This window comes from Rana temporaria, chromosome 2 (genome assembly GCF_905171775.1).
Source record: "Rana temporaria chromosome 2, aRanTem1.1, whole genome shotgun sequence".
NCBI classification, from domain to species: Eukaryota; Metazoa; Chordata; class Amphibia; order Anura; family Ranidae; genus Rana; species Rana temporaria.
This window is the reverse complement of record NC_053490.1, coordinates 274,589,474-274,609,269: the sequence shown is the minus strand read 5'-3', so window position 1 is coordinate 274,609,269 and position 19,796 is coordinate 274,589,474. Positions and strand designations below refer to the sequence as shown.

Sequence of the window (19,796 nt, the reverse complement as noted above, 5' to 3'; positions counted from 1 at the left end):
ATATTCTTTATGTGCAAAAAGGAAAAGGAAAGCCGTCACCAACAAATCCAGTCTTCTTAATCACCCTCTAATTGGTGTTGAAGCAAACAAATGTGCTTACCAGAATTAGTGGACTATTATGGTTAAACAATAGTCTGCTAGACATATGCAGGATTGTGCCTGCATGCACATCGGACAGGAAATCAATAATGAGCCTCAATGCCAGGGATTCCAGATAGGATATAAAATGAAACAAAAAAGGCAATGGAGATGCCAATAGTGTATTATCGCTCTAAAATTTATTGTATAAAAAAATATACAAAGGCAAAGTTATCCAGTTACCCCAATTTATGTTGTTAATGTTGTGGATCTCTCATATAATGTCTACGACACTTTACTATGCCCTATTTCTATCAATAAGTCACTTCTATGTAGCTTTTTGGCCTGCGAGATGGTTCTTTAATATATATTGGTGTTCATGATGGATTTTAGTGTGCACACCCGGAGGGATGCGAGTGCAGTATTTTTCAGAATCCCCCGGCTTTTTGTTATTTGCTAGGCTTTTTTTGTGTGACTCAGTTGTTTTTTGTGTTTTTTGGGTCTATTTAGCAAATTATTAAAGCATCCGTTGCTGTAAAACTATAATGTAATGATCTATTCTACAACTTGATTGTTATGCTTTAGTATATAGCTTAACCTGCCTGGCGGTCTTCCCGAGTCTGACTCGGGGTTAGATTTTCCTGCTGCGAGCGGAAACCCCGAGTCAGACTCGGGCTTGCCTCGCTAGATCCACAGGCACAAGTTACTTACCTTGTCCCTGGATCCAGCGATGCCACCGCGCTGTGTGAGCGAGCGGGACCTCGCTCGATTCACACAGTGCCTCCGTGTGACGCCGATCTCCGTTCCCTGCGACGTTACGACGCACGGGGACGGAGAACGGCGCCAAATTCAAAAAAGTAAACAAACACCTTACATACAGTATACTGTAATCTTATAGATTACAGTACTGTATGTAAAAAAAACACACCCCCCTTGTCCCTAGTGGTCTGTCCTGTGGCATGCATGTCATTTTATATAATAAAAACGTTTCTTTCTCCCTGCAAACTGTAGATTGTCCATAGCAACCAAAAGTGTCCCTTTATGTCAAAAATAGTTTTAGATCAGCTAGAAAACAGCGATAATAAATTATAATCACTTGCAGAATTGTGCGATAGCGATTTGTGGGGAAATTCGTCATAAAAAAAAAAAAATAATGACAGCAACAATTCTGCAACTGAGCAAATTTCAGTGATTTTGATTTGATTACATTATTGAATAATTTTTATTATAATTATATTATTATTTGTTATAATTATTTATAATTATTTATTATATTATAATTTATAATTTTGTTTTTAAAAAAATGTCATACCTGGGATGCCTATTAGAATCTTGTTTGGTCAGATTTAAGTGAGTTATTTCTAAAAATTACAGACCTACAATATAAAACGCCAAATTTCCTTGCAAATAATGGTACCGCTTTTAGCATGTTTTTTCTGACAGAATCATACCGCCAGGGAGGTTAAACGGCACCGCGGCTGCTTCCATTTCACCCTTCTAATTTGGACCAATCAGTAGTCTCTTTGAGACTACATATACCGTCATGCAATAGTGATCGGGCACGCCCCCCTGAAGACGTTGTACCTGACGAAACGTACGTCGGAGGCGGACCCGATCACGTGACGTGCCTCCCTGCCCGTACGAGCTGTCAGCTGGGACGCCGAGCCGTGCTACGGAGTTAGCACCGGACCAGACGACCCTGCCTCTTACCGCACCGCAAGGTAGCGGTGATACGCCTGCAGCCCCAGTGCCGGGTAGGCACTTTTAGAAGTAAGAGGCCATCTGGGCCATTTGTCTTTTGTTTTTTCTATTTTTTTATACAATAAATTTTAAAGCGATAATACACTATTGGCATCTCCATTGCCTTTTTTGTTTCATTTTATATCCTATCTGGAATCCCTGGCATTGAGGCTCATTATTGATTTCCTGTCCGATGTGCATGCAGGCACAATCCTGCATATGTCTAGCAGACTATTGTTTAACCATAATAGTCCACTAATTCTGGTAAGCACATTTGTTTGCTTCAACACCAATTAGAGGGTGATTAAGAACACTGGATTTGTTGGTGACGGCTTTCCTTTTCCTTTTTGCACATAAAGAATATTCAAGAAAGAAGATTTGTTTTTTCATTTACATGCGATGCATTGATTGAACACTTATTGGGACTTTTTTTACAGATTCTGAGGGGTCTTTTTTTGGACACAGAGACACTTTTGGAATTTAGTATTATATTTTTATTTTATAATAGAGAGTTTTTTGTATTTAATTTCGCAGCCAATGTTAAGTATGGACGTCGGATCAGCGTAGAATATTACACGTTTTACGTCATTTGCGTAAGTCGTCCGTGAATGGGGTTACGTTCACGTCGAAAGCATTGAGTATTTGCGACGTAAGTTTGAGCATGCGCACTTGGATACGTCCACGGACGGCGCATGTGCCGTTCGTTAGGCGCGTCATTTACGTGAGGTCACAATTCATTAGCATACAACACGCCCACTACAGCCTACTTTGAATTACGCGCGCTTACGCCGGCCCATTTACGCTACGCCACCGTAACTTAGGACGCAAGTTCTTTGTGAATACTGTACTTGCCTCTCTAACTTACGGCGGCGTAGCGTATATGAGATGCGCTACGCCCGCCTAAAGATAGGCACGTGTACCTGAATCTGGCTATATATTTCTAGCACAACAGTTTTTTTCTGTATTTGTAGCATGGGATAAAACATGTGAAAATGTGCATGTGTTGTACAGTTGTGCTAAACTTAATTTTTAAAAATATTGCCTTGACAAACACTTTAAGGAACTCATAGCATTTACCCTGGCAGCCCTTACCATGGGGAGCACAATGTCCTTCCATGATTTGGGAAGAGGAAGAGGACATAACCCTAGGTAAGAAGTAAAACACAGATCTCAAGTTGACATTATCTTTATCAAAGATGAGACACGGACGAGGCTGCCAGCTCTGGGAAAATCCTAGCCAATGTGTTATTTTTTCAGGAAAGGTCAGCTTTTCAGAAATGTTGCTCTGTATCCTGCTTTGCCCTGGAATATGTGCTTCTGTAAGCCAGATTGTTCTTTCAGCTAAATGAAGAACAGAATTTCCATTTGCAAATGATGTCCTCTAGTGGTGTCCAGATGTTTACACAGCAAGATTGGGTGTAACCACAGAGGCGAGCCACATCTCTGGAAATAAATATTGTACACTGTAGTTACTCCATATAAAGCCCTTATTTACCGTATTTTCCGGCGTATAAGACGACTGGGCGTATAAGACGACCCCCTAATTTTCCAGGAAAATTTTGGATTTTGGGATATACTCACTGTATAAGACTACCCCCTTCCTACTAGTCTGTCTGGAAGCTGAGGGGTAGCCAGAACCGCTGACAGAAACAGGCTTTTTCAAATCTCACTGTGCCATTACATTACATTCCTCACTGTGCCATTACATTCCTCACTGTGCCATTACATTCTTCACTGTGCCATTACATTCCTCGCTGTGCCATTACATTCCTCACTGTGCCATTACATTCCTCACTGTGCCATTACATTACATGCCCAGACTGTGCCATTACATTACATGCCCAGACTGTGCCATTACATTACATTCCCAGACAGTGCCATTACATTACATGCCCAGACTGTGCCACTGTGCCATTACATGCCCCCACATTGCCACTGTGCCATTACATGCCCCCACATTGCCACTGTGCCATTACATGCCCCCACATTGCCACTGTGCCATTACATGCCCCCACATTGCCACTGTGCAAGCGGTGACAGTCTCCATACGGCGAGCGCGAGCGTGAATGATTTCAAAGCCGCGCCTTCACTTCAGAGTGTTCTGTGATAGGCGGCACACAAATCTTCCCAGCAGCGCCTCTGTTCTGTTTCCGCCTATCACGGACGTCTTCTCATCTCGTCCGAGGATGAGAAGGCATCTGTGATAGGAGGAACACAAAACAGAGGCGCTGCTGGGAAGATTTTTGTTCCTCCTATCACAGAACACTCTGAAGAGAAGGCGCGGCTTTGAAATCATTCACGCTCGCGCTCGCCGTATGGAGACTGTCACCGCTGGGGGAAAAAAAAGTGAGTACTGAGACCGTACCCGTCGTATAAGATGACCCCCGACTTTGGATGCATTTTTTTGCATCCAGAAAGTCGTCTTATACGCCGGAAAATACGGTATGTTGGATTAAAAGTATCAGTAACATAGACTGACAGTCCCTATTTTTACAGCTGCAGACAATAGCTGGAAGACCAGAATAACTCGGGCAATGCTCCAGTAGAAGATTCAGGCCAGACTTCTAGACACTATGACATTTTTGGCGATCTGGCAACCCCAGGCTGACCGAATGATACCCTCTGGTTTTAACACAGCTACTCCACCTGTAAGGGGCATGGCCTGCAGTCCTCTCACACTACTACATCCTCCTTCACCCTTCTTTTTCTTTCTGTCCTGTGTCTCATGTGTCTCACCCCCCAATCCTACTTCCCCAGAAATGTATCCAACCCCAAAATCAGTATGATGACCCTCTGGTTTGTATATGTTTGATATTTTACTATTAGGCTCCATGCACATAAAAAACGCCAGTAGCTTTGCAGGGAACCTTTCAAAGTTTTTTAGCGTTTTTGAAATAGCATTTATTAGCGTTTTTCAGTGTAGCGTTTTTTAGCTTTTTTTTTATCAATGGATAAAAAAACGCAAAAAAACGCCGTAGCCAGCGTTTTTGAGCGTTTATTAGCGTTTTGCATCGCTTTTTCCCGCCGAAAAACGGCACTTTGAACGCAAATTTTGGGCGTTCAGAAAAAAGACAATAAACTCCAAAGCTCATTGACACTAAAAAAAGACCCATGTGTGGACCGTTTTCATCAGACTAACCTATCGTGTGTGGGTCCCATCGTTTTTTTATCCATCAGTCAAAAAACTAGGAACTTTCTTTAAAATTATCTGATGGATAAAAAAACTATAGAAAAAAACAATCGTCTGTCCATAGGTTAAAAATCCGTGCATGCTTAGAATCAAGTCGACGCATGCTTGGAATCATTGAACTTCATTTTTTTTCAGCACGTCGTTGTGTTTTATGTCACCGCGTTCTGACAGGATCGTTTTTTTAACTGATGGTGTGTAGGCACGACTGATCATCAGTCAGCTTCATCGGATAACTGATGGAAAAACCCATCAGACCGTTTTCAACAGACGAACTGATTGTGTGTACAGGGCATAAGCCTATTTCTGACATTTGTTGCTTGCAAAATAAAATCCGTATTTTTTGCTAAAAAATTACTTAGAACCCCCAAACATTATATATATATTTTTAACAGAGAATTTAGAGAATAACATAGCGGTTGTTGAAATATTTTGTGTCACACTGTATTTGTGCAGCGGTCTTTCAAATGCAATTTTTTTTAGGAAAAAATACACTTTCATGAATTAAAAAAATACTAGTTAGCCCAATTTTTTTGTATAATGATGTTACACCGAGTAAATAGATACCCAACATATCATGCTTTAAAAATTGCACACACTCGTGGAATGGCGACAAACTACGGTACCTAAAAATCTCCATATGTGGCGCTTTAAAAAAAAAAAACGGTAACCAGGTTAGAGTTACAGAGTCTAATGCTAGAATTATTACTATCGCTCTGAAGATTGCGGCGATACGTAACTTCTTACATGTGAGCGCACGACCTACGTGTGCGTTTTCTTTGCTCCACGTGCTCGGTAGGACGGGGGCACTTTAAAATTATATATATATTTCTCATTTCTTTTATTTTTTTACATTGTTACTTTTAGAGGAAAAAAAATGTATCGCTTTTATTGCTGTCACAAGGTATGTAAACATCCCTTGTGACAGTAATAGGCGATGACAGGTACTCTTTATGGAGGGATCGGACCCCAAATCCCTTATTTGCACTTCAAAGTATTCAGATCGGCGAAAAAACGGCAATTCTGAATACTGTAATTTTTTTTTTAAACTGCCATTGGCAGCCGAGTAAACTGGAAGAGACGTTGTGACGTTGCTTCAGTGTTTACAGAAAGAAGACTGTAATAAATCAATTTCCAGCTTCCTTCCAGTAATACTCTAGCCAGCTGAAGTGCAGGATCGTGTCTCGGGTCTCCCGGTGGGACGGGAGGCCCGGTAAGTGCCGCGGAAGGGGGGACGTCCCCTCTCACTCCTCCGGTTTAAAAGCCAAGCAATATTTAGCTGTATCGGTTGTTATTCCTGAAGGGCCCACCGCCCGCTCTAAAAAAACTGTACCGGGATGATGCCTGCATCTGCAGGCATTATCCTGGTATAACCCCCTAAAGCTAAGGCCGCATATATGCGTAAGCTCAGTGGGAAGGAGTTAATGTGAGGGAAAATTGATAGATACTACATTTACTGTATACCAATATTTCTTCTGATCCCCCAAGTCTCTCTATGAAAGCAAATAGGCATTTATATCGTTTTACGATCAATAAATACCAAATCTATCACAGAGGAAACTTAAAATTCAGATGGTGTTTATACAAAATAAAAAGCCATTAATAGTCAAACAGATAGGAAAAGCAGCTTCTAACCTCTGACTGCATCGGATGTTTACACTACACAAAAGAAACCTAAGTATCTTATACTATGATGGCAGATTTCTATATTGCCACTACTATTTACATATGCTAATTGCATGTAATTAAAAAAAAAATCGGTTTGCAGAGATGGCCCATACTGTGTTAAATCAAAACAGAATGGAACAAATTGTAGACATTTGTTTGTGGTCGGCCTATAAAACAGCCCTGGGAACATTCGATAAGAAGCAGAAAACAATGATTTAAAAGAATAGTCATGCAGTTTTCGGTCTGCTTGAATGAATTATGCAAATGTTTTCTGACATTAGTTTGGTGCAATTATGTCTCATGGTTTATATTCTCATTAATGGGAATACAATAGAATACTTGTTTTATATTGTCTGTGCCCTCTGGTGAAGCATTTTATGACTTCATTGGTGAAAGAGAAGAAGATATTGAATTAGAGCAGGTAAAATAAGTATTGAAAACGTCACCATTTTTCTAGGTAAATATATTTCTAAAGGTGCTATTGACATGAAATTGTCACCACAGATCTGCAAAAACCCATGCAATTTATTCATAAAAAGATACAAAAAAAATATGTTCAAATATTAAGTTATGTGTAATAAAATGGAATGACACAGGGAAAAGGTATTGAACACATGAAGAAAGGGAGGTGCAAAACAGCATGGAAAGCCAAGATACCAGCTGAAATCTATCAGTAATTAAAAAGCAATCCTGCCCTTGTCAGTGTAAATTAATATCAGCTGATTCAGTCTCAACTGATGGCTCATAAAAAGGTGTCTCGCTACCAGGGTGTCACAGAAGAAACATCTCATGATGGGTAAAAGCAAAGATCTCTTTCAAGACATTTGCAACCTTATTGTACTGATGGCATTGGTTACAGAATGATTTCTAAACTTCTGAATGTTCCAGTGAGCACTGTTGGGACCATAAAGCATATCATTTCACCATATACCGGCCAAGACCAAGTGCTCCTTGCAAGATTTCTGACAAAGGAGTGAAAAATATTATCAGAAGAGTTGTCCAAGAGCCAAGGACCACTTGGTGAGAGCTTCCTAAAAAAGACCGGGAATTAACAGATACAATTGTTTCAAAGAAACAATAAGTAATGCACTCAACCGCCATGGCCTATATGCACACTAACCACGCAAGACTCCATTGCTTTAGAAAAAGCATGTTGAAGTTTGTTTAAAGTTTGCTGCACAACATTTAGACAAGCCTGTGAAATACTAGGAGAATATAGTCTGGTCAGGTGAGACCAAAATTGAACTGTTTGGATGCCTACCAACAGTGAAGTTTGGAGGTGGGATCATAATGGTGTGGAGCTGTTTTTCAGCATACGATACTGGCAAACTTAAAGCGGTGGTTCACCCTAAAAACTACTTTTTCTAATTCCACTGCCCCCCTACATTACAATCCGATTAAGGCTCTTATTATTTTTTCCATGCTGTACATACCTTAGTACAGCATATTCACCCGTGCATCCGGGTTGCGAGTCCCGCGGGAGTGGGCGTTCCTCACATGTGTGTGATTGACGTTTTGCCCAAAAACGAGCTCCCCCCGTCGCGTAAGCCGCGTCACGATTGGCGAAAGGAGCCGAACGGCGATGCGCATGCGCAGTATATCGCCGACTCGCCGCTCGGCTCCTTTCGCCAACCGTGACGCGGCTTACGCGACGGGGGGAGCTCGTTTTTGGGCAAAACGTCAATCACACACATGTGAGGAACGCCCACTCCTGCGGGACTCGCAACCCGGATGCACGGGTGAATATGCTGTACTAAGGTATGTACAGCATGGAAAAAATAATAAGAGCCTTAATCGGATTGTAATGTGGGGGGGCAGTGGAATTAGAAAAAGTAGTTTTTAGGGTGAACCACCGCTTTAATTTCACTAAAGAAAGGCTGGATGGGAAAATATACCAAGATATTCTTGATAAAAATCTGCAGCCATCTACCAGGATGATAAGAAAACCAGGGGTTAATCGAGTGCACTCCGGATGAGGTTGAAAAACACTAATACAATGAAGGGGGATCTAATAAGATGTAGGGGGAGAGAAAAGGACTGCATATATTAGTCCATTAAAAAGTGAACTATACTAGCACAGAGAAGGCTGCCAGCTTGCAGATAGAAGATGCATCTGAAACAGTAACAAAAGGGAAAAAAGCAGCGCCTTCTAAGCGTAGTAGTTAGAATCTTTATTCAAAAGAAATTTATATAAAGGTAACACTCACAAAAGAGCAGTAATATAGGGCTTATCTGTAAATGGTTTTGTCCACTATGTGCCCGGATGTGATGGATGCTTTGTCTGCCCAGAGTGTTGTAGGGCGGAATCCCCGTTGCTCCTTGCCTCTATTGGCAGCTGTGAACGAACCACACACTCTCGGTAGCAGGAGAAGGAGGATGGCGTTCCGTGGAGCACACCGGATTGCATGCAACTAGTTTCTCCATACAGGAGGTGTCTTGAAGCTATCATTACCAACAAAAGATTTTGCAACACGCATTAAATACATTTGAGTTAGTGTGTTCAATACTTTTTCCATGTGTCGATCCATTGTTTTACACATAACCACATTTTTGGACTTATTTGTTTTGGTTTCTTTGTATGTAGGGATGCCTGTGTTGTTACCGACATGTGGTGAAAATCTCATGTCAATAGCACCTTTAGAAATATATTTACCTAAACAAATGGTGGACATGTTCAATACTTATTTTACCCATTGTATACTGTGCTTTACACATGATATGGTCGACACTAAATTGCTATGACAGATACTTAAAACTGAGCTCAGGTCGTATTATATACAGTATCTCACAAAACTGAGTACACCCCTCTCATTTTTTAAAATATTTTATTATAACTTTTTATGTGACAACACTGAATAAATGACACTTTGCTACAAATTAGTGCGTATACAGCTTGTATAACAGTGTAAATTTGCTGTCCCCTCAAAATAATTCAACACATACCGTATTTTCCGGCGTATAAGACGACCTTTTGCATCTAAAATAATGCCACAAAAGTCGGGGGTCGTCTTATACGCGGGGTACCTGTGTGTCAGACAGCGGCCATCTATTATTCAAAAGCCACGCCTCCTCCTCAGACTGTTCCGTGATAGGCGGAACACTAATTTTCCCAGCAGAGCCTCTGTTCAGTGTTCCGCCTATCACGGATGCCTTCTCATCCTCGGCCTCGGACATCCGTGATGGGTGTAACACTGAACAGAGGCTCTGCTGGGAAAATGAGTGTTCCGCCTATCACGGAACAGCCTGAGGAGGAGGCGCGACTTTTGAATGATGGATGGCCGCCATCTGACATACTCTGCAAACAGGAGAAGGTAGGGAGATCGTTGAGGCAGAGAATGGAATGGTACAGTGAGGTCGGCAATGGCACAGTGAGGCATGTAATAATTGCACAGTGAGGCATGTAATGATGGCACAGTGAGGCATGTATAAGGCACAGTGAGGCATGTAATAATGGCACAGTGAGGCACGTACAGTGGGTGACCGCGATATTGTGTCAATCTCGCTCCCTTTCTTGGTGAGATTGACCACCTACGAGCCCCATCGCGGGAGCCAGCGACGAGCCGGCTTGCCGCAATGGGGAAAAAGCCATCATAGAAGCGACGGGGATCCGACTTGGATTCCCGCCAATTCTACCTGCGGCAAAAGGTATGAATCATGAGGGGGAACTCCATGCCAAATTTTAAATAAAAACCCGGCATTGGTTCCCCCCAGGGGCATACCAGGCCCTTAGGTCTGGTATGGATTGTAAGGAGAACCCCCCTACGCCGAACAACCGGCGTGGGGGTCCCCCCACAATCCATACCAGACCCGTATCCAAAGCACGCCACCCAGCCGGTCAGGAAAGGAGTGAGGACGAGCGAGCGCCCCCCCCCCCTCCTGAGCCGTACCAGGCCGCATGCCCTCAACATTAAACATGGGGGGGATGGGTGATCTGGGGCAGGGGGGCGCACTGCGACCCCCCCACCCCAGAGCACACTGTCCCCATGTTGATAAGGACAGGGCCTCTTCCCGACAACCCTGGCCGTTGGTTGTCGATGTCTGCGGGCGGAGGGGCTTATCGGAATATGGGAGATACCGGCCCCCCACCCTAGGTGAATGAACATGGGGTACATCGTAACCCTACCCATTCACCTGGAAGAAAAATGTCAATAAAAATAAACACACAACACAGGGTTTTTAAAGTAATTTATTAGTCAGCTCCGGGGGCCCCCCTCTCTTCTTTAGCTCTTTTACGAGGGGGGGCCTTCTTCTTCGACGTCTTCGGCGGGGGGGGGGGTGTCGGTCTTCACCACCGTCTGGTTCTCTTCCCCTCTCATCTTCTCCGCTCTCGTCTCGGCGCTCCTCGCTTCTTCTTCTCCCGCTCGCTCTCCGGTGCCTTCTCCTTCAGGGCTGGCCGCCGCTATCTTCGTGTTAACTCAATTACTAGCGGCGGCGCAGCCCACTCTTCTTTGCCATCTTCTGCCTTCTTCTCTTCTTTCGATGTTGACGCGGCGCTTCTTCCCACTGTAATGCCGGGTGCGCGGCTCGCACCGATTTATATAGGCCTCTTATGATGTCACAGTCCCATAGTTTGATACCTGTTGAAATCGAGCTGTTTTATTCACCTGCGTCACTCCTGAATCATTATTCTCACTGACTTCCTGGTTTGCGGTGCGCATTCATTCTTGCTACATCACGGCCTAATGGGAGCTACAGTTCCCATTAGGCTTAGCCTCCATGCCTGTGAGGGATAAGAGAGCATCTTCACGCAGGGCTGTAGTCATAGGGAGGGGGTGAGCACATTCTGCTTTCCACCATGCAAAACGGCTCAGATGCTGGTGGAAAGCAAGAAGAGGAGTGACAGGAAATGGCATTTTCAAACCTGGATTACTGTATTTTGGAGGTCAAAAGTAAAAATGAGGTAAGTGACATTTAAATGCTCTAGCTTACAGCAATCAATTGATCTAATAAAAAACAAACCTTTAGTGTTCCTTTAAGGGGAAACATGTAAATGTGTTGGAATGTCCTAGTCAAAGCCCAGACCTCAATCAATAGAAAATCTGTGGTCAGACTTAAAGATTGCTGTTCACAAGCGCAAACCACCCAACTTGAAGGAGATAGAGCAGTTTTGCAAGGAGGAATGAGCAAAAATCCCAGTGGTAAGATGTGGCAAGTCATAGAGACTTATCCAAAGCGACTTGGAGCTGTGATAGCCGCAAAAGGTCGCTCTACAAAGAATTGACTTTAGGGGGTGAACAGTTATGCACATTGACTTTTTCTGTTATTTTGTACTATTTGTTGTTTGCTTCACAATATAAAAAAAAATCTTCAAAGTTGTGGGCATGTTCTGTAAATCAAATGATGCAAATCCTCAAACAATCCATGCTAATTTCAGGTTGTGAGACAACAAAACACAAAAAATGCCAAGGGGTGAATACTTTTGCAAGGCACCCACTCCCTGTTTCTTCTCTGGTAAAAAGCCTTGGGTTATGATGACATCATGCACAGCTCTCTCTCGCTCTAGTGAGTTTTCCAGGAAGGGAGGGAGGATGAGTCATAACAGGGCCAATGAGAGCTGCAGAGCTGAACGTGAGTGTCTGTGTGAATCCAGGAGGTAAACAGGCAGTAGCTTCAGCTGCCAGTTAAAATGGATGCAGCCAGACTTTGTGGAGAGAGATTTATGCAGCATATCACAGTATATCAGGGTGGAAAAAAATCAATGATTAAAAAAAATTAAACAAATCAGATTTTTATTGATTTAAATTGATATTTAAAAAATTTTTAACACATTTATTTTAATAAAATGCTTTTTGGAGTAATAATTTATATAAAGAGTTTTCTATTTAGGATACATTAATATTTTAGTTGATTCAGCATGAAATGGAGCTTAGTTATGTAGCATGAGACTGTATATTCTGCAATATGAAAAATCATTTAATGAATCTTCAAGCTGAGATAACACGCATTGCATTGATGCATTCACACAATTTCACAGTAACCATGAGATAAAACAAAGTTCAGGAATATTCGTTTATACAATTGTTTGGAAAATCTATGTGCACTTTATTGCACTGTATGATTACAGCCTGACAGCTTATTATTCTAAATAGGAAACCTTTATTTTGTTTGCAAATATTAAAGATTCTAACTACCAGCAAGAAAAAGTCCTTACATTTAAAGAGCACCTGTCATTTCAGATCCATCATGGCAGCACCTGTTAGCGGGCACTAAATCACTTTTTTTAATCACTTTTTTTAATCACAAAAAATCACTTTTTTTTAATTAAAAAATAAGACAACAGTAAAGTTAGTCCATTTTTTTCTTATATTGTGAAAGATAATGTTACGCCGAGTAAATTGATACCCAACATGTCACGCTTCAAAATTGCGCCCGCTCGTGGAATGGTGACAAACTTTTACCCTTACAAATCTCCATTGGCAACGTTTCAAAAATTCTACAGGTTGCAGGTTTTGAGTTAAAGAGGAAGTCTAGGGCTGGAATTATTGCTCTCACTCTAACAATCGCAGTGATATCTCACATGTGTGGTTTAAACATTGTTTTCATATGCGTTCGCTTCTGTGCGCGAGGTCGTCGGGATGGGGCGCTTAAAAAAATATATATCTTATTTATTTTACTTAATTTTATTGATTTTAAAACTGTTTTTTGTTAAAAAAAAAAGGGGGGGTCACTTTTATTCCTATTACAAGGAATGTAAACATTCCTTGTAATAGAAGAAAGCATGACAGGTCCTCTTAAATATGAGATCTGGGGTCAAAAATACCTCAGATCTCATATTTGGACTTAAATGCAACAAAAAAATAAAAATAAAAATGTTGTCATTAAAAAAAATGGCCCTTTAAGAGCTACAGGCGGAAGTGAAGTTTTGACGTCACTTCCGCCCTGCTATGGTATGGAGACCTGCTATGGTATGGTTTCTCTTTCAAAGCTGAAAAATATTACCAAAGCCGCTTTCAGGTTATCACAATAAAGACGAAGTCTCTCGGATTCCATGAATAGAAATCAAATTATTCTAAATATCTCCACTTTTCTTCATTATACTAAGTGACTTTAATACAAAAAAAAAAGGGCCTTTCTGTGTTATAAAAAAAAAAAATGCTGCGGTAGAAAGAAAATAATGAAAACTGCAATACTCAAACAAGTAACTAAATATACAAACAGAAGAACATTAAGTAACAAAAAGGTAATACTTAATTCTAATGCCTTCCGAAGCAACAGACATTCACGTCTTGTATCTAAACATCATTGATATGTTTTTCTTAAAAATGGACACAGAGAAAAAAATATATTGCTTCGTTTGATCATTTAGCCACTTTCCTGAGTTTACTTTAATGTTCGGCACAGTAGTGAATCAAAAGATCAAATCCTTTTTTCATAAAAGGAGCACTTACTCTTGCAAGAAAGCAAACAGGTATGTTTGGTGTATATTTTCTCATAAAGCCCAGATGATTCCTACTTGTAATCTTGTTATCTGTCCCTGTGCAGTGGATTCGGTCAATATGTCATTTTGATGTTATCTCTATGCTCTGTTTGTTTTTTATTGTTCCTGTCTATTTGGTTCGTAGTTTCTTGCTATTTGTACGTGATGTGCTTGTTTACATTCTTCATAACCAGAAATGAAAAGATAAAAAAGAAATGTTATGAGATCCAAGACACCAAAGACTATGTAAGTTGATTTAGAGACAAGGGGGAGAGGTTAGCAAAGGCCATAAGATATAGAAACTTTCACCAAGAGCTAGAAAATGGCCCAGGGGAATGAAAAATGAGACAAAGACATCTGATAAGCAGTATTGAGCCCAAAAACATAATTTTTATATATTACAGCTTACCAATAATTAAAAGAGGTGTCTTCATTAAAGGAGAAGTACAGCCAAAGCTTGTTTGGCTGCACTTCTCCTGTGGATCATTCTGCACTTCTGTGACCTGTTTTCAGCTGACAGCACATTGTAGCCTGCTGTCAGCTGATGTCAGAGAGCCAGACCAGGCTCAGGAAAGATTGCGACCATATGGTCGAGATCCCCCCACTAGTCTGGAGCAGCATCTAGCTCAGCCTCTCAGCGAGCCGCCGCTGAGAGCCAGAGCAAGCCGCTCCCACCCCCTCCACGGTCTAGTGCTCCAGTGAGAAACATGGGGGGGGGGGGTGACTCTCAGTCACTAGCTTTCTGTCAGGAACCATGAAACAGATGGAGACAGAAAATGCCGTAAAAAAAAGGATTTTTGTACTCACCGTAAAATCCATTTCTCTGAGTTCATAGACGGACACAGCATCCTTTGACCTTCGGGTTATGTTCTTCCTACCAGGAGATTTTAGGCAGAATTTCCACAGCACTCAAGGTGTTAAAACTTTCCCTCATGCCGCTCCTCCCAGGGGGCGTGGCTCCCCCAGGCATAACCCACACCCTGCTCCAGCAGCTTCAGTTCGTAACAAGCAGTACAAACCAAGGAGGGGTGGGTGCTGTGTCCGTCTATGAACTCAGAGAAATGGATTTTACGGTGAGTACAAAAATCCTTTTTTCTCTTTCGTTCATAGACGGACACAGCATTCTTTGACCTTCGGGACGTCCCCAAGCAGTGTCAAAAAACGAGGGGTGGGAAAAATAACACAGCAAACAACAGGTTACACCCCAAACAAAACCGGAGTTACTCAACGGAGGAACTCCAACCTTAAACTGCCGCCTGTAACACCCTGCGGCCGAATGAGGCATCAGAAGATGCACTCACATCCACCTTATAAAACTTTGAGAAAGTGTGGACCGACGACCAGGTCGCAGCCTTACACACCTGTAACACAGAGGCTTGGTGTCGGAAAGCCCAGGAGGCTCCAATCGCCCTGGTCGAATGCGCCGTGACCCGAAAGGGAGGCGCCCGCCCCTTCAGGGCGTAGGCCTGAAGCACAACCTGTCGGATCCACCTGGAAATGGTGGCCGACGAGACTGCCAGGCCCTTACTGGGACCGGACACAGACACGAACAGCGAGTCCGACTTCCGGAACGGAGCTGTCGCCGACAAGTAAACTCGAAGGGCCCGAACCACATCTAGAGAATGTAAAACGGCTTCCTTCGGGTTCTTCGGCTGAGGACATAATGATGGAACAACAATGTCCTCGTTAATGTGAAAGGCCGAAACGACCTTCGGAAGAAAAGAAGGTCGCGGGCGCAGCACCGCCTTATCCTGATGGATGACCAAGTAGGGGGCCTTGCAAGACAAGGCCGCCAGTTCAGACACTCGTCTGATAGAGGTAATAGCTACCAGAAAGACCACCTTCTGCGACAAAGTCAGCAAGGGGATCTCCCGAATGTCCTCAAAGGGGGCACGCTGAAGCGCCGAGAGGACCAAGTTCAAGTCCCAAGAAGGTAGCGGAGGGCGCACCGGGGGGGCCACATGCCGGACCCCCTGCACAAACGTGCGAACCAAAGAGTGCGCTGCCACGGGACGCTGAAAATAAACAGCCAGAGCAGAAATCTGACTCTTGATCGTGCTCAAGGCAAGAGCCTGGTCCACTCCCCGCTGTAGGAACAGCAGGATCCGGGACACCACGTAAGTACGGGGGTGCCACTTCATCTCCTCACACATAGAGATGTATGCTTTCCATGTACGATGATAAATTTTTCGAGAAGTGGACTTCCGTGCACGCATCATGGTAGAGATTACCGGGCCCGACAGGCCCCGGTCCTTCAGTACCTGGTTCTCAACAGCCACGCCGTTAAAGCCAGTGACCGTAAAGCAGGATGGAAGATCGGGCCCTGAGACAGGAGATCTTCCCTCAGAGGGAGGCGCCAGGGGGCGTCTGCCACCAGACGTACCAGGTCCGCGTACCAAGAGCGACGCGGCCAATCTGGGGCGATCAGGATCGTTGGAATCCCTTCGGCTTCCACCCTGCGCAGCAGGCGGGGTAGGAGCCTTAGAGGAGGGAAGGCGTAAATCAGGTGATATTGACCCCAGGGAGCCACTAACGCGTCTGACGCGTCTGCCCAGGGGTCCCTTGACCTGGCCACAAACCGTGGTACCTTCCGATTGAGACGGGACGCCAGAAGGTCCACGTCTGGAGTGCCCCATTTTTGGCACAGGATCTGAAAAACCTCCGGGTGGAGAGACCACTCCCCTTGATCCAGAGTCGTGCGACTTAGGAAGTCGGCTTGCCAATTCAGAACTCCCGGAATGTATACCGCTGACAGGGCCGGAACGGACCTTTCGGCCCACCGAAGTATGTGAGCGACCTCCGTCGCCGCGGCCGAGCTCCTTGTGCCGCCCTGATGATTGACGTACGCCACGGCCGTGGCGTTGTCGGACTGGATCCTGACAGGACGGCCCTGCAGCTCCAGGGACCACCTGACAAGGCACAGCTTGATCGCTCGGAGCTCCAGGATATTGATCGGCAGGCGGGACTCCTCCTGAGTCCAGCGCCCCTGGGCTGACTGGGTGCCCCAGACGCCCCCCCAGCCGAAGAGGCTGGCATCCGTCGTGACCACTGTCCAGCGGCACGGAAGAAAAGACTTCCCGGACCGAAGCACCGGAGACGTCAGCCACCATGCCAGGGAAGACTTGGCCAGATGGCTCAACCGAATCTGGCGATCCAGAGAAGATGGGACCCTGTCCCATCGTGACAGAACCTCCTTCTGTAGTACCCTGGTGTGGAATTGGGCATACGGAACCGCCTCGAAGGAGGCCACCATCAGACCCAGAACCCGCATGCAGAAGCGAAGAGACGACCACTTCTGGGTCGACAACTGTCTCACTGCAGATTGCAGGGTCCGCAGTTTTTCCGATGGGAGGAACACTTTTGCCTCCCCCGAATCCAAAACCAGCCCCAGGTGTTCCAGCCTCTGGGACGGAACCAACACTGATTTTTTGAGATTCAGAAGCCAGCCGAACTCCTGCAGAGTCCGACACGTGATGGACACGTCCTCCTCTAACTCTGAGCTTGAAGAAGCTCTCAGGAGAAGGTCGTCCAGGTATCCCACGATAGCGATCCCTCGCTGCCTTAGCAAGGCCAGGATCGGGGCGAGCACCTTGGTGAACACCCGTGGTGCCGACGCCAGCCCGAACGGGAGGGCCACGAATTGATAGTGGTCCTCCCCGATCGCAAAACGCAGATATCTTTGGTGGCTTGTGCAAACGGGGACATGCAGGTATGCGTCCATGATGTCCAAGGACGCCATGAAGTCCCCCTGGTGGAGGGCCGCTATGATAGAACGGACCGACTCCATCCTGAATCGCTGCACCTTGACAAAGGAGTTGAGGGCCTTTAGGTCCAGGACAGGGCGAACCCCTCCCTTCTTGGGAACCACGAACAGATTGGAGTAGAACCCCCGAAACCGTTCCAGCGAGGGAACCGGCACAACCACCCCTCTGTCCAGAAGATCCTGGACAGCCCCGGATAGGGCTAGCCGCCGATCCTGAGGAAGCTGGAGGTTGGATGGAAAAAATCTGTTTGGGGGACAAGAGAGGAACTCTATCTTGTACCCCGAGGCGACCACCTCGCAAACCCAACGGTCGGTCAGAAGAGAGTTCCACCGATCCGCGAAGTCGTGAAGCCGTCCCCCCACCCGAGACCCGGGCGGGGGCAGACCTTCATGCGGAAGCAGGCTTGTCCGCAGGCTTGTTTGGTTTGTTAAACCAGGGGCGCTTACGCCCGGCAGCAGGGGCTTTTGCCCCTTGCGGACCTTTTCCAGCCGCGCTGGGCGCACGAAAAAACCGCTTAGGGGTAGTAAAAGTAGGACCTTGCTTGCGGCGAGGTTCCTTACCCTTCCCCGACTGAGGGAGCAAGTTGCTCTTACCTCCAGTGGCATCCTTAATGATGTCATCCAGGGATGCCCCAAAGAGCCGTCCGCCCTTAAAGGGCAAATCCACCAAGGCCTTTTTTGAGGACTGGTCAGCCGACCAGCACTTCAGCCATATAAGGCGGCGCAGAACCACTGCGTAGACAGAAGCCCTGGAAAGCAAAGGAATCGAATCCATAGCCGCCTCACAGAGAAACTTCTGACCCTGAATCAACTGCTCAGCCAGGTCCCTAGAGGACTCGGAAGCACCCTGGACCTCCAGATCCTGCAGCAGGAGCTTCGCCCTTTCAGTTAGCGTCTGAGCAACCAGGGCGCCGGCCAGAGCCGGCCTTACCGCCGAACCCACCACCGAGAACAGGGAGCGGGCCACGGCCTCCACTCTCCTATCAGCGGGGTCCTTGAAAGCAGGAGCCCCCTCCACAGGCAACGTAGTAGCCTTACTCAGTCTGGACACAGGAGGGTCCACCGACGGAGGAGTGACCCACTTTTTTAAAAAGTCCTCCTCCAGGGGGTAACGGGTAGCAAAGCTTTTAGGAACAGTAAAAGCCTTTTGCGGTGTATCCCATTCCTTATACAACAAATTGTCCAAATAAGGAACACAGGGGAATACCTTAGCGGTACGCGGTGGTTTGCGGAATCCAAAAGGGACTGACACCGCTGGTGTCTCCGCCACATCCTCTAAATGAAGAGTCTCACGTACCGCAGTAATAAGAGCTCCAACAAATTCCTTGTCAGCAGACTCCGCAGCAGAGTCATCCTCGCTGTCCATGTGGGTTAAGCCCGCATCCTCTGACATGACAGAACCAGAAGCAGCAACAGCGTTATCAGATTCTGCGTCAGAGATATCCCCAGAAACAGCCTCCGGGGGGGGGCGCTTTTTACCCCCCAACCGAGCACTGGCAGCTTCAAACCTGGTGAGAAAAGACTCCAGGACAGCCGACACCGATTCAACAGATGTGGCAGGGGGAGGGGCGCTAAGGGTTAATTCCGGCATTGTGAGGAATGAGGGGCCTGATTCAGGCTCCATATTGCAGCTGCCGTGTCACCCCCACTGCCAATGGCAGGAAAAAAGTCCCCCACAGGTCACCTCCCGGCCGCTAGAGCACAGTCTGGGGCCCCCTGAGACTCACCACCCCCCTGGTACAGCGCGGTCTGTGAAGGACAAGTGTGTGCTGAGGAGAAGCTGCAGCGCTGCGTCTGTCCCCTCAGATGATTCGCGGTCTTTTTTCCCCGCCGAAACGGCCACTAGAGGCCGAACTAGTGCTGAAAACGGCGCCGGCCACAAGAAAATGGCCGCCGAATAATACAAGCGCGGCTCCGGCAAAATGGCCGCCGTTGCGCAGTTT

General features: G+C 45.4%; 1 protein-coding gene across 1 annotated transcript in view; it reads right to left on the bottom strand.

The window, feature by feature from the left end:
* SPOCD1 (SPOC domain containing 1) overlaps window positions 1-19,796 on the bottom strand; it is a 200,190-nt gene that overhangs the window by 100,440 nt on the left and 79,954 nt on the right. The window lies entirely within an intron of this gene.